Here is a 15,005-nt window from a genome sequence, read left to right as displayed (position 1 = left end):
CTACAGTTGTCTTAGAATTCATAAATGTATTCAAATTTTTTTTTCATCTTTGTTGATGCATATTTCTGTAATAGTTTTTCCTCTCCTAATTTTCTCTCATAAAAGGAGAAGATTTGATATTCCTGAGTCATCACTCTCCTGAAATCTACTCAGTTTTACTCAGACCTGTGCTATATAGAGTATTATGTTCATGCCCATGTCTGATGTGGAGGGAGAGACACAGACAGGAGAGTGGGTGACTGACTCAGATGTAAATGACCTTATTATACTTGAGCTGCAGCCACACCTAGAAACCTTGACAACAACAGGGCCTGTGTTTGATACACCTCACTTGTTAAATCCTGTCTGGATTTTGTATGTCATATGTGTGTTCATCAGCAAAATTGAACAGGTGCTAGAACAATTGCAAAGCTTTAATCAGACTTATGATTACACAGTTTCTCGTTATGATTAAACTGTTTCTCGTTTTGGCCATACAAAGAATATGACACAATAACTAAAACAAATTTCTAGTTGTTTATTGTGTTGTTTATTCTGTTCAGAGGTTTCCTTTCTTTTTAATTTTTATTTCTTAGACAGGGTCTCACGGTGTTGCCCAGGCTGGAGTGCAGTGGCATGCTCTTGGCTCACTGCAACCTCCACTTCCCAACCTCAAGCCATCCTCCCACCTCAGCCTCCTAAGTAGCTGGGACTACAGGTGTGTGCCACCATGCCTGGCTAATTTTTGTTTTTTTGGTCTCTTTTTGTAGAGATGGGGCTTCACCAAGTTGCCCAGGCTGGTCTCGAACCCCTGGGCTCAAGCGATTCACTCACCTCAGCTTCCCAAAGTGATGGGATTATAGGCGTGAGCCACCGTGCCTGTCCCAGAGGTGTCAGTGCTACATATACATCCTCCACCAAGATAGAGTCATGGGTAAATTAATTAAGGTTAAGAGACAATTTCAATGTCTTATGCCAAGCTGTTAATTTTTTTTCCTTATTTATTTATTTATTTAATTAATTTATTTAGAGACGGAGTCTTGCTCTGTCGCCCAGGCTGGAGTACAGTGGTGCGATCTTGGCTCACTGCGAGCTCTGCCTCCTGGGTTCATGCCATTCTCCTGCCTCAGCCTCCCAAGTAGCTGGGACTACAGGCGCCCACCACCACGCCTGGCTAATTTTTTTGTATTTTTTTAGTAGAGACGGGGTTTCACCGTGTTAGCGAGGATGGTCTCGATCTCCTGACCTCGTGATCTGCCTGCCTCGGCCTCCCAAAGTGCTGGGATGACAGGATTGAGCCACTGTGCCCGGCCCCTTTTTTATTTATTTTTGAGACGGAGTCTCGCTCTGTCACCTAGGCTGGAGTGCAGTGGTGCATTCTTGGCTCATCGCAACCTCTGCCCCCCAGGTTCAAGTGATTCTCCTGCCTCAGCCTCCCAAGTAGCTGGGATTACAGCCATCCGCTATCACGCCAGCTAATTTTTATAGTTTTGGTAGAGATGGGCTTTCGTCATATTGGCCAGGCTGTTCTCGAACTCCTGACCTCAGGTGATCCACCTGCCTCGGCCTCTCAAAGTGCTGAGATTACAAGCGTGAGCCACCACTCTCAGCCTGTTAATGTTTCAAAAATAGCTTTTCCCTCATTATAAAAATAGCACATGTTGGACCAGTCATGGTGGCTCACACCTGTAATCCCAGCACTTTGGGAGGATCATGTGACGCCAGGAGTTCCAGACCAGCCTGGCCAATATGGATGAAACTCTATCTCTACTGAAAATATAAACATTAGTTGGGCGTAGTGGCACATGTCTGTAGTCCCAGCTACTCAGGAGGCTGAGGCAGGAGAATCGCTTGAGCCTGGGAGGCAGAGGTTGCAGTGAGCTGAGATCATGCCAGTGAATTCCAGCAGGAGAATCGCTTGAGCCTGGGAGGCAGAGGTTGCAGTGAGCTGAGATCATGCCAGTGAACTCCAGCCTGGGCGACAGAGTGAGACTCAGCCTCAAAAAAAAAAAAAAAAAGAAGGCTGGGCATGGTGGCTCATGTTTGTAATCCCAGTGCTTTGGGGGGAGGAGTAGGCCGGCGGATCACGAGGTCATCAGATCGAGACCATCCTGGCTGACATGGTGAAACCCTGTCTCTATGAAAATATAAAAAATTAGCCAGGCGTGGTGTTTTGTGCCTGTAGTCCCAGCAGCACAGGAGGCTGAGGCAGGGGAATCGCTTGAACCTGGGAGGCAGAGATTGCAGTGAGATCACGCCACTGCACTCCAGCCTGGCAACAGAGTGAGACTCCATCTCAAAAAAAAAAAAAAAAAGGGAAATTAAAGAAGAAAATGAATATTTCCTTAATCCCAACACCGAAGTATAAACACTAGTAGTATTTAAGTAAATTCCCTTTCAGTCACTTTTCTATTCAGATATTCAGTCACTAGGGCTGGAGTGCAGTGGCACTACTATCTCAGCTCACTGCGACCTCCGCTTCCTGGGTTCAAGCGATTCTCCTGTGTCAGCCTCCTGAATAGCTGGGATTACAGGTGCCTGCCACTACAGCCAACTAATTTTTTGTAGTTTCACCATGGTGGCCAGGCTGGTCTCAAACTCCTGACCTCGTGATTCACCTGCCTTTGCTTCCCAAAGTGTTGGGATTACAGGAGTGAGCCACCTCGCCTGGCGTCAGATAACGTTCTTTTTCTTTTTTTTTTGGAGACGGAGTCTGTCACCCAGGCTGGAGTGCAGTGGCGTGCTCTCAGCTTACTGCAGCCTCCGCCTCCCTGTTTCAAGCAATTCTCCTGCCTCAGCCTCCCGAGTAGTTGGGACTACAGGCGTGTGCCACCTCGCCTGGCTAATTTTTTGTATTTTTAGTAGAGAAGGGGTTCCACTGTGTTAGCCAGGCTGATCTGAACTCCTGACCTCATGATCCGCCCGCCTTGGCCTCCCAAAGTGCTGGGATTACAGGCGTGAGCCACCGCTCCCGACTGGATAACTTTCTTAAAAGCTGGATTAGTGCCAGGTGTGGTTTCTCATGACTGTAGCATTAGCACTTTGGGAGGCCAAGATGGAGGATCACTTGAGCCCAGGAGTTCAAGACCAGCCTGGGCAACATGGCGAGATGTTGCCTCCACGAAACATTTTTAAAAAAAGTTAACCAGGTGTGTTGGCACATGCCTGTAGTCCCACCCACCTGGGTGGCTGAGGTAGGAAGATCGCTTGAACTTAGGAGGTTGAGGCTGTGGTGAGCTGTGATCTCACCATAGCACTCCAGCTTTGGTGACAGAGTGAGACCTTGTCTCCCCTCCAAAACCCTGATTATCACTAAATTCATTTCTATTAAAAAAAAGATTATCACTAAATTCATTTCTATCAACTTAAAAAATCTGTTTTGAACACTTGCTATTTCATTATCATTTACAAACATGACTAATGTTCCATTGGATATACCATAATATTTGAATGTTCACCTATGGTTGGTTGAATGTTCACCAACTGAAAGATGGTTTTCAGTTTCTCTATAGTAAACATTTTAAGTATAACTTACAAAAGTCTAAACAAGAAATGTGTAGCTTAGTGAATTTATAGCAAATTTTTACAAAGTGAACACACCTGTGAAACTACCATCCGGTTCAAGAAAGAGAACGTTGTCAACATCCAGAAATCATGTTCATTCCTAATTATTATCTCCCTCAACGTTAACTGCAGTTCTCACTTCTATCATCATTTTTTTTTTTTTTTTTTTTGAGACGGAGTCTCGCTCTGTCGCCCAGGCTGGAGTGCAGTGGCGCAATCTCGGCTCACTGCAAGCTCCGCCTCCCGGGTTCACGCCATTCTCCTGCCTCAGCCTCCCGAGTAGCTGGGACTACAGGCGCCCGCCCCTGCGCCCGGCTAATTTTTTCTATTTTTAGTAGAGACGGGGTTTCACCATGGTCTCAATCTCCTGACCTTGTGATCCGCCCACCTCGGCCTCCCAAAGTGCTGGGATTACAGGCGTGAGCCACCACGCCCGGCCACATTGGTTTGCCTGTTTTTGAATTCCATGTAAATGGAGTCATATGTGTGTTCTCTTTCTTGTCTGGCTTCTGTTGTTTAACATTGTAGCTATGAGTTTCATCTGTGTTGTTACTTGTAACAATAGCTAATTCTTTTTCATTTTGCACAGTATTTTAATTGTATGACTGTACCACATTTATGTATTCTATTGTTGGTGAGCATTTGATTTGTTTCCAGTTTTGGCTTTTGTGAATGTTTTGTATGTGTTTTGTGGTGTCCATATTTTAGATGCAATTACCAGTAGTGGAATTGTTTTGTCTTAGGGTATGCGTATGTTCAGCTTCAGTAGTAGTAGCAGTTTTCCAAAGTGTTTATACCAATTTACAGCCCTTTTGGCAATGTATGAGAGTTCCATTTCTTCCTCTACTTACCAATACTTGCTTGCTTGCTCCCTCTCTCCCTCCCTCCCTCCTTCTTTCCTTTCTTCCTTTCCTTCCCTTCCCCTTCCCCGTCCCCTTCCCTCACAGCTCACTACAGCCTTGACTTCTTGGGCTCAAGTGATCATCTCACCCCAGCATTCCGAGTAGCTGGGACTACAGCCATGTGCCACCATGCCTGGCTAATTAAAAAAAAAATTTTTTTTTTTTCACAGATGTTGGCCAGGCTGGTCTTGAACTCCTGTGCTCAAGATAGCATTTTGGGCCAGGCATGGTCACTCATGCCTGTAATCCCAGCACTTTGGGAGGCCAGGGTGGGTGGATCACAGGTCAGGAGATCGAGACCATCCTGGCTAACATGGTGGAACCCTGTCTCTACTAAAAATACAAAAAAGTAGCTGTGTGTGGTGACTCACACCTGTAGTCCCAGCTACTCGGGAGGCTGAGGCAGGAGAATCACTTGAACCCAGGAGGCGGAGGTTGCAGTGAGCCAAGATCGCGCCACTGCACTCCAGCCTGGGTGACAGAGCAAGACACCATCTCAAAACAAACCAACAAACAACAACAACAACAAAACATTTTGAGTTCCTGCCTTGGCCTCTCAGAGTGCTGGGATTACAGGCATGAGCCACTGTGCCCAGACAGGTTTCTTACTTTTAACCATTGTGGTAGATCCATAGTGTTTCTTAGTGGTTTTAACTTGCATTTCCTTGATGCCTAATAATATTGAGCACCTTTCCATATGTTTACTGGCTTTGGGATATCCCCTTTTGTGAAGTATCCGTTCCAGTGTTTTGGCAGTTTTAAAGTTGTGTTTGTCTTTTTCTTATTGATTCATAGGTGTTCTTTATATATTCTAGATATGAGTTCTTTGGTTATATGCATTGCAGATGTCTTCTCTCTGTGTCTTGAAATTTTACTTTCAATGGGGTCTCTTGATCACACAGTAAATGTTTAGGAGTTGACGATGCTATTTTGGTAAAAATGTGCACACATCCTGTCTCCCTATGGGTTGCTTACTTGGAGGCCAGATAATAAGAGCAGACGTTCTGTTGTAGTTAGTTTTGCCTCCCCAGCAGTGCTAGCTGTCTTACAAATAAATATGGGCCCTGATTGCATGGGGAACAAGCTGAGTGTATGGGTGGATGAACATAAATTCATCTCTAACCCTGGAGACTACCAAAAGCACAATCCCTGAAGATACTGACTTACTAGAGTTGTGTTTGTGTACACAGTATAGAACATACAAGTTAATGCTTAAATTGTGTACTGGTTTAGGATCTCAATATGTTTTAATCTATCCATTTAAAAATTAGGGATTATTTAAACAAATTAAATTGACTTCCATTTTCTACAGAGGTAGAATACAATTTAAGAGAGCTGCAAGCCAAAAGTCAAAAATAAAGATACTAAGGGCAAAGGATAGAAAAGTAGTATCAGTCAGTGGTTAAGAGCTTGGGCTCTAGAGTAAGTTGAAATTCTAGCTCTTTCATTTACAAGTTTAGCAATTTGGGTATGTTATTTAGCCTCCTTAAGCTTTAGTTTCCTCATCTTTGAAATTTGGATAATAGTGAACCCACTTCATAAGGTTTTTGTGAGGATTAAATGAGATAATTCATGATGGCTGGCCCATAATTAGAGCTCACTAAGTGTTTACTGTTATTGAGAAGTAAACGATAAAAAAGTTAGATGAAAAAAATTACTGTTATTTGTTTGAGGCAGGGTCTCTCACCCAGGCTGAGTACAGTGGCATGATCACAGCTCACTGCAGCCTTGACCTCCCAGGCTCAAGCGATCCTCCTGCCTGAGCCTCCCAAGGCTGTACCATGGTGTGTATGCACGCACCACCATGCCCAGCTAATTTTATAAAAAACATTTATTTATTTGTAAGGACAAGCAGAATTTACATATGTTTTTGAGAAAGCAGCTTCTTTTTTTTTTTTTTAAAGATGGAGTCTTGCTCTGTCGCCGAGGCTGGAGTGCAGTGGCGTGATCTTGGCTCACTGCAACCTCTGCCTCCCGGGTTCAAGCGATTCTCATGCCTCAGCCTCCCAAGTAGCTGGGATTACAGGTGCCCGCCACTAGGCCCAGCTGATTTTTTTTTGTATTTTTAGTAGAGATGGGGTTTCACCATGTTGGCCAGTCTGGTCTGAAGCTCCTGACCTCAGGTGATCAAACTGCCTCAGCCTCCCAAAGTGCTGGGATAACAGGCGTGAGCCACCGCACCCAACGTGTAAAGTTTTCTTTTTCTTTTTTTTTTTTTTTTTTTGAGGTTAAAGTTTTCTTAAGGCCGTACTTCTTCATGCCTTTTAAGCCAGTGCTCTTTCCATTAACCACCCCTCCTAAGGGATTGATATGAAACCCCAGGACACTCACTGCCTTTGCCTCCTGAGTTAGTATTCAAGAAGAACAAACAGGACCAAGTCAGAGGTCAGTTATCAGGATACTGTATGAAAACAGTTTCTATGAAGGAGCAAGGGAGATAGGAAATAGACCAGGAAGTAAATTGGGAGGGTCATAGCGGGAAAAGCTGCTAAGTTAGACATCAGACTGGAAGGACTGGAGTAGATAGGAGGTAGGAGAGGCAAAGATAGAGACCAGAAAGGGGACAAGGTGCAGCATGTCACAAACTGTTTTGAGTCAGATCTCACAGAGTTCCTCTAGCAACAGTTTCCCTTGAAGCACAGTTTGATGTGTCTTGCTCAGCTGGGGGTGGTTTCTCAAGTGAAACACCAGACTGAACAGAAGGGCTCAGAACCAAGAATGCCTAATTAATATTCTCAGGTCCATGCACAGTGCTAGACACATAGTAAATACTCAGTTTTCTTTTTTGAGGTAAGAGTCTTGCTCTGTCGCCCAGGCTGGAGAGCAGTGGTGCAATCTCGGCTCACTGCAACCTTCATCTCCCAGGTTCAAGCAATTCTCCTGTCTCAGCCTCCTGAGTAGCTGGGATTACAGGCGCCCACCACCATATCTGGCTAATTTTCTTGGATTTTTAGTAGAGACAGGGTTTCACCATGTTGGCCAGGCTGGTCTGGAACTCCTGATCTCAGATGATCCACCCCCCTCAGCTTCCCAAAGTGCTGGGATTATAGATGGGAGCCACCGAGCCCGGCAAAAATAATGCTTTTTTTGAGTCATTGATGAATTTATTTCTAATCTTTTGGAGTTGTTGACATCAAAGAGGTGCTGAGAACACTAACTGTGATAGGTACATTTTATGACTAAGAATAGTTTTTACATTATAAAAATTGTTACATTTTAAATGATTATAGAAATGCCTACATTACAGCCTTGATTTTAGGCCAGTAAAACCTAAAATGTTTCATATCTGGCACTGAAAAAAAAAGTGTTGTTGATCCCTGTACTTACCATACAAGTGTATGTAATCTTCTATATGTCTCTCAGACTGAGCTTTTTATTTATCTTTAATTATTTTTTTTTTTAGAGACAAGGTCTTGCCCCGTTCCCCAGGCTGGAGTTCAGTGGTGCAGTCATAGCTTATTGCAGCCTCGTAATCCTGGGCTCAAGCAACCCTCCCCGCGTAACTGGGGCTACAGGCACGTGCCTTCTTGGCTGGCTAATTTTTAAAATATTTTTAGAGCTGAGGGTCTTGTACTTCTGGACTCAAGTGCTGGGATTACAGACATGACCTACTGTCCCTGGCTCTAGACTGAGCTTTTTATGGACAAGGACTGAATCTTACTTATATGACTGTTCCTATTGTCTAGGTGAATATTCAGTATGTGGTAGTAATTTAATGAATGGGTTTTGAATGAATGATGTAACTCAGTGGTATTTTAAAATTATAGTTAAATTACTTTTGTAATACTTTCTGCGTTTTTGCTTTATATCATGAGTTCCGTTATATTTTTAAGTAAGAATTATGTAGATTTCAGACTCTTTTATTCAGTGAAATAGACTTACAGAATGTACTTATGGAATGCCTTTTTAACAGAGAAAAATCAACAGTGCAGATAAAATCAGATTTTTTATTTTTTGGAGGTGGACTTTTTTTTTTTTTTTTTTAATGACACTGTCTGAGCTCGCCTCCTGCCTCTGACTCCCAAGTAGCTGGGATTATAGGCGTGTGCCACCATGCCCAGCTAGTTTTTTGTATTTTTAGTAGAGGTGGGGTTTCACCATGTTGGCCAGGCTAGTCTCGAACTCCTGACCTCAAGTAATCTACCTGCCTCGGCCTCCCAAAGTGCTGGGATTATACACGTGAGTCACCATGCCTGGCCTAAAATAAGATTTATTGAGGACTTGTGTATAGCGTGGTAGAAATAAAAGCAGAATTCCTTCTTTTTTTTTTTTTGGGAGACCGAGTCTCGCTCTGTTGCCCAGGCTGGAGTGCAGTGGCACGATCTTGGCTCACTGCAAGCTCTGCCTCCGGGGTTCAGGCCATTCTCCTGCCTCAGCCTCCCGGGTAGCTGGTAACAGGCGCCTGCTACCACGCCCGGCTAAGTTTTTTTTTTTTGCATTTTTTTTTTAGTAGAGACGGGGTTTCACCGTGTTAGCCAGGATGGTCTCGATCTCCTGACTTCATGATCTGCCCGCCTCGGCCTCCCAAAGTGTTGGGATTACAGGTGTGAGCCACTGCACCTGGCCAGAATTCCTTCTCTTGATTTTACCGTTCTTTTCATGGAAATGAGTACAACTGAATATAGCAGGTGGCAGTTTCTGTCAACTTTGTTTCCACTCAGCGCTGATTGCATTATCTTGTTCTAATCCCTGCCAACCAGACGTACTTCCTTCTTCACATAAGATGGAGACGTCTTATTGTATATGCACACATGTGCAAATATGCAAAAGTATAGCAAGAGGTGGTCCTGCTTTTCAGAAATATCATTAGTATCAAGTGAAAGGCAGCATGGTTTACTTCAGGTACAGCATATAGTTTTAGATGCTTATTCCTCCCTGTTGGTGGGAGTTCTGTGTTGTGAAAAATTCTTTTTTAAAAAAATTTCAACTTTTATTTTAGGTTCAGGGGGTACATGTAAATGTTTGTTACATGAGTTGTGAAGAATTCTGAGGCAAACCTGAGATCAGTGATTCAGAAGTCCTGTCACTGAATAGTAATTGTTGCAGGAGTGACATATGTCCCACATATTTACCTTCTGTAAGTGAGGTGAAGTGAAGAACCTGACCAATATACTTTTTCTAGTACTTAGTTTTGGGCAAGTTATTTTCCTCTCTGGGCCTCTCAATGTCCTTATCTGTAAAATAGGAGGTCACATTCTTGCTAGGATTAAATACATTAATGCATACAAAGTATTTCCTGATTGCCTTGCAGATAATAGGTGCCCAATAAATGTTAGTTCTCTCTCTTTTTTTTTTTTTTTTGTATGGGAGAGGAGGGAGTGGGCTGTTCTTAAGTAGGAATATTTTTAAAACTTATTATGAATGTATCACAGCCCCATGTCTCACTTTTCAGGGCCAATGTAGGGGGCAGTAAAGAAAGAAAAATAAATGAGACATCTCTTGTGAAGTTGTAACTGGTTTTATGTATAAATAATTTAGAAACACGTTACTTATAATACAAAACAATTAAAAAATATACCACTGTCTATTTGGCTGTATTTACTACTTTTCTGAAACTGCTTACTTGGAGGTTTCATCCACCTTATCTCCTTATTTTTACTCCCTTCTTTTTTTTTTTTTTTTTTGAGATGGAGTTTCGCTCTTTTTGCCCAGGCTGGAGTGCAATGGCACAATCTTGGCTCACCACAACCTCTGCCTCCCGGGTTCAAGCGATCCTCCTGCCTCAGCCTCCCGAGTAGCTGGGATTACAGGCGTGTGCCACCACCCTGGCTAATTTTTGTATTTTTAGTAGAGACAGAGTATCTCCATGTTGGTCAGGCTGGTCTTGAACTCCTGACCTCAGGTGATCCACCCGCCTCGACCTCCCTTCTTTTTTGACCTTTGTGGTACTATTAACCACCAACTTTGGTGAAATCCTTTCTTTCCTTGGCTTCAGTGAAAACATCACTTTCTATTTTTTTTTTTTTTTTTGAGACGGAGTCTCGCTCTGTTGCCCAGGCTGGAGTGCAGTGGCGCGATCTTGGCTCACTGCAAGCTCCGCCTCCCGGGTTCACGCCATTCTCCTGCCTCAGCCTCCCGAGTAGCTGGGACTACAGGCGCCCACAACCGCGCCCGGCTAATTTTTTGTATTTTTAGTAGAGATGGGGTTTCACCGTGGTCTCGATCTCCTGACCTTGTGATCCGCCCGCCTCAGCCTCCCAAAGTGCTGGGATTACAGGCGTGAGCCACCGCGCCCGGCCAACATCACTTTCTAAACAATGCATTTCATTTTCTGCTGGGCAGGGGCCCTTTTTATAGAGGCAATAAACTTGTATGTTTAACTTTGATGATTGATTATTGATTCAGTTGGTAATACAAATTAAAGTTTGGCTTAAAACAGTGTAATATTTCTGGGAAGTAACTGAATGATGACTGGACAACACTAGAGTAATTTGAAAATACTTAGTGGAAATATTCATTGATACCATCTTTTTTTAGAAGCTAATTTAACAGTAACTCAAAGCAGGGTTAATTTTGTGTAACCTGGCACCCAACAATTGTATGTCTAGGAATCTGTCCCTCAAAACAATAGGATGAATGGTAAAAACATACGTAGAGAGATGTTAATCAAAGCATTATTTGTAAGAACAAAAAATGGAAACACCTTAAACACTTGTCAATAGAAAAATAGTGAAATTATGATTTATTCTTACTATTCATCCATTTAAAAAGTGAGCTAGAATGTGTGGGGGCAGAGTGTATAAGAGAAATCTCTATACCTTCTGTTCAGTTTTGCTGTAAACCTAAAACTGCTAAAAAAAAAAATAAGTCTACTAAAAGAGCTAGAGCTATAAATTGTACTGAGCTAAAAAAAAATCTGTAATATATTAAGTGAAAATAGGCTGTGACACTATGTATAGCATGATTTCGTTTCTTTTTTAAAAAAGGGTGTGAGCTGGGTATAGTGGCTCATGCCTGTAATCGCAGCACTTTGGAAGGCTGAGGCAGGAGGATTGCTTGAGGACAGGAGTTCGAGACCAGCTTGGGCAATGTAGTGAGACCCCATCTTTACAAAAAATACAAAAATTAGCCAGGGGTGGTTGTGCATCCCTGTAGTCCTAGCTACTTGGGAGGCTGCAATGGGAGGATTGTTTGAGCCCAGTAGTCCAAGGCTGCTGTGGGTTAGGACAGCACTCCTGCACTCCAGCCTGGGCAACAGAGCAAGACCCTGCCTTTTAAATAGTAAAACTAAATAAAATGTGTATATATTTTTATAAATTGGAAAAACGCATCAAGTTTAGTGGCAATTTCATCTAGAATTGGGTTTAGAGGGGTTAGAGTGAGGAGCTTTTACTTCTTACTAGGTATACTTCCAAAAAAAGTGATAATTATGAGTGATACTTTTTTGTGTATGCTTTTCTGATATTTTTAAAATAAAATGATCTTAAGTAAAAAACTAAAAATAATGGAGAGCAGGAAAAGGGAGATAAGGATCCAGCTAGCTACTTTAACTTTTAACAACGATGTCCTTTAAAAAATGTTTGTATTTGTATACATACTCATGTATGTTGTGTATGTGTGTATATATACACACATACACAAAAATACAGAGTAACTTGCAGTCAGTTAAGCTACAGAATGCATGGTATTAGCATACATTTTTATTTTATTTATTTATTTTTTAATTTAATTTTTTTTTTTTGAGACTAAGTCTTGCTCTGTTGCCTAGGCTGGAATGCAATGGCACAATCTCGGCTCAGTGCAGCCTCTGCCTCCTGGGTGCAGGGGATTCTCCTGCCTCAGCCTCCCGAGTAGCTGGGACTACAGGCATCTGCCATCGCGACCGGCTAAGTTTTGTATTTTTAGTAGTTTCGTTTCGGCATGTTGGCCAGGCTGGTTTTGAACTCCTGACCTCAGGTAATTCCCCGCCTCAGCCTCCCAAAGTGCTGGGATTACAGGCATGAGCCACTGCCCCTGGCCTTGGCATGCATTTTTAAAGTGTAAGACACTAAGAAGTGTTTTTCTGCACATCACAAGGAATCTTAAGTTCTTTAAGAAGTGACAGGATTTGTTCAGAAAATGTGCAGTTTTCTAGTGTTGTAGTAATGTGTGTTCAGGTTTCCTTAACACAGGTTATAGCTTATTCATAACTCGGAGTTAAAGTTTAAATTTTATGTAATGAGACACCCGTGTGACCTTTGAAACTAAGTGAGGAAAGTATTCTGGAGTAGTGAAACTCTGAGTACAGCTGCTTCATTTTTGGACTATCAATTGGAATTCTTCTACTGAGCAAGAGTCAGGGATGAAAGTGGGGGCTGGTTAAAAAAAAAAAGGGGGGCCGGGCCTGGTGGCTCATGCCTGTAATCCCAGCACTTTGGGAGGCTGAGATGGGTGGATCACAAGGTCAAGAGATCAAGACCATCCTGGCCAGCCAATATGGTGAAACCCCGTCTCTACTAAAAATACAAAAATTAGCCGGGCGTGGTGGCATGCACCTGTAGTCCCAGCTACTCAGGAGGCTGAGGCAGGAGAATTGCTTCAACCCCGGAGGCAGAGGTTGCAGTGAGTCGAGATCGTGTCACTGTACTCCAGCCTGGTGACAGAACAAGACTTCATCTAAAAAAAAAAAAAAAAAAAAAAAAAGCCATGTGGTTGTTCATGATTTCTGAATTTTATGTTTAATATGACATTGGTAGCCTGTTTAACTTCATTTTATCATCACCACTTATAAATAGCTTAAGTCTGTGTGCACAAAATTATGTTTCATTCTGTTAAATTTTGTTTTTTCTTTTTTAGGTATAGAGAGTTAAGTTCTTTATATAACTAAGGAAAAGTCCAATTCCAAATTTAACAATCAAGGTACCTAGTTGTATGAAATTTGGAAATTTTCTTAACTCTCTCTTCTGTGTCATTGGCACTTTTCAGTTTTCTAGGAACTCTGGGCTTTGCAAGTTACCTGAGCCTTGAGCATTCCTTCTTTAGCCAGCGGGATGGCAGCCATTTTGCCCTGCGTTATTGCCTTGTCCAGTGAAGGAAAATGAAACACCTAGAGATTGTGAATTTTGCTTTTTGGACCTGATGAGTTTTGTATGTGATGGATAATGTTAAGTTTTTAAAATTCCCATGTGATTTCTTGGGTTTTAAATTCAGGGCAGGCCGGGCGCGGTGGCTCACGCCTGTAATCCCAGCACTTTGGGAGGCCGAGGCGGGCGGATCACAAGGTCAGGAGATCGAGACCACCGTGAAACCCCGTCTCTACTAAAAATACAAAAAATTAGCCGGGCGCGGTTGTGGGCGCCTGTAGTCCCAGCTACTCGGGAGGCTGAGGCAGGAGAATGGCGTGAACCCGGGAGGCGGAGCTTGCAGTGAGCCGAGATCGCGCCACTGCACTCCAGCCTGGGCTGGGCGACAGAGCGAGACTCCGTCTCAAAAAAAAAAAAAAAAAATTCAGGGCTGCAGTGTACTCGTGGGGCCAGCTGGAATTTTGAAAATTGAAGCTTCCTGCAGTTTCGTTGAATAGTTTCTTCACTGATTTTTTTTTTTCCATTCATCTTTTTCATGAGGCTAGGACATTCACAAGTGAATTGAGAAATTGAACTACTCAGAATCTAACTATGAATGTTTGAGAGACACCCAGTCTAAAAGAATGATTAGACTCTAAGATATTCATAACCATTAGTTTATTAATAGCTCTATAAAGGTTTTCCGTATTCTAGGGTCCTGAGGGGAATGGTCTGGATAACCGAACAGGCTTTTCCATCCCTCATGATTCATTTTACCCTATTGAAAGTTATCTTAAACAGAAGGAAATGAATAGGCCTGGTAGAACCGGATTCTAAACAGTGTTGCTTCAGTGGGAAGGGAGTGGTTTGTTAGTCAGTGCTTGTGGAGGCTGTTACTCCAGAGGCAGCCTGCTTCTCTGAAGTTAGTCAACACTACTGTAACCCAGTGGCAGATGCTGCCAACATAAATCTCAAAGAGTTAGTAACGTGTTGCTCTTCTAGGAATTCCATTCAGCTACAGATTTAAGGTTTATCAGTAGTATTTCCAGAAAGATGGTCCAGCACAGTGGCTCATGTCTATAATCCCAGCACTTTGGGAGGTGGAAATGGGTAAATTGCTTGAGTCCAGGAGTTCAAGACCAGCCTGGGCAACATGGCAAAACCCTGTCTTTGCCTGTAGTACCCCCAGCTACTTGAGAGGCTGAAGTGGAAGAATCACCTGAGCCTGGGGAGGTCAGGGCTGCGGTGTGCTGAAATTGCACAACTGCACTCCAGCCTGGGCAATCACAGTGAGACCCTGTCTTTAAGAGAAAAAAAAAAGAAAGGAAGGAAGGAGGGAGGGAAGGAGAAAGGGAGGGAGGAAGGAAGGAGGGAGGGAAGGAGAAAGGAAGGAAGGAAATGAAGTATTTTAAAGACCAGATTCTAGGCCGGGCGTGGTGGCTCATGTCTGTAATTCCAGCACTTTGGGAGGCCAGTGAGGGTGGATCACTTGAGGTCAGGAGTTTGAGGCCAGCCTGGCCAACATGGCGAAACCCCGTCTCTACTAAGAATACAAAAATTAGCCAGGCATAGTGGCACT

At 43.1% G+C, this 15,005-nt stretch overlaps 1 protein-coding gene across 4 annotated transcripts in view; it reads left to right on the top strand.

The window, feature by feature from the left end:
- LOC105474366 (disco interacting protein 2 homolog B) overlaps positions 1-15,005 on the top strand; it is a 263,589-nt gene that overhangs the window by 37,966 nt on the left and 210,618 nt on the right. The window lies entirely within an intron of this gene.

The sequence above is a fragment of the Macaca nemestrina genome, chromosome 10 (genome assembly GCF_043159975.1).
Source record: "Macaca nemestrina isolate mMacNem1 chromosome 10, mMacNem.hap1, whole genome shotgun sequence".
Taxonomy (NCBI): domain Eukaryota; kingdom Metazoa; phylum Chordata; class Mammalia; order Primates; family Cercopithecidae; genus Macaca; species Macaca nemestrina.
Note: the sequence above shows the minus strand (reverse complement) of the source record. Positions and strands in the feature narration are given on the sequence as shown.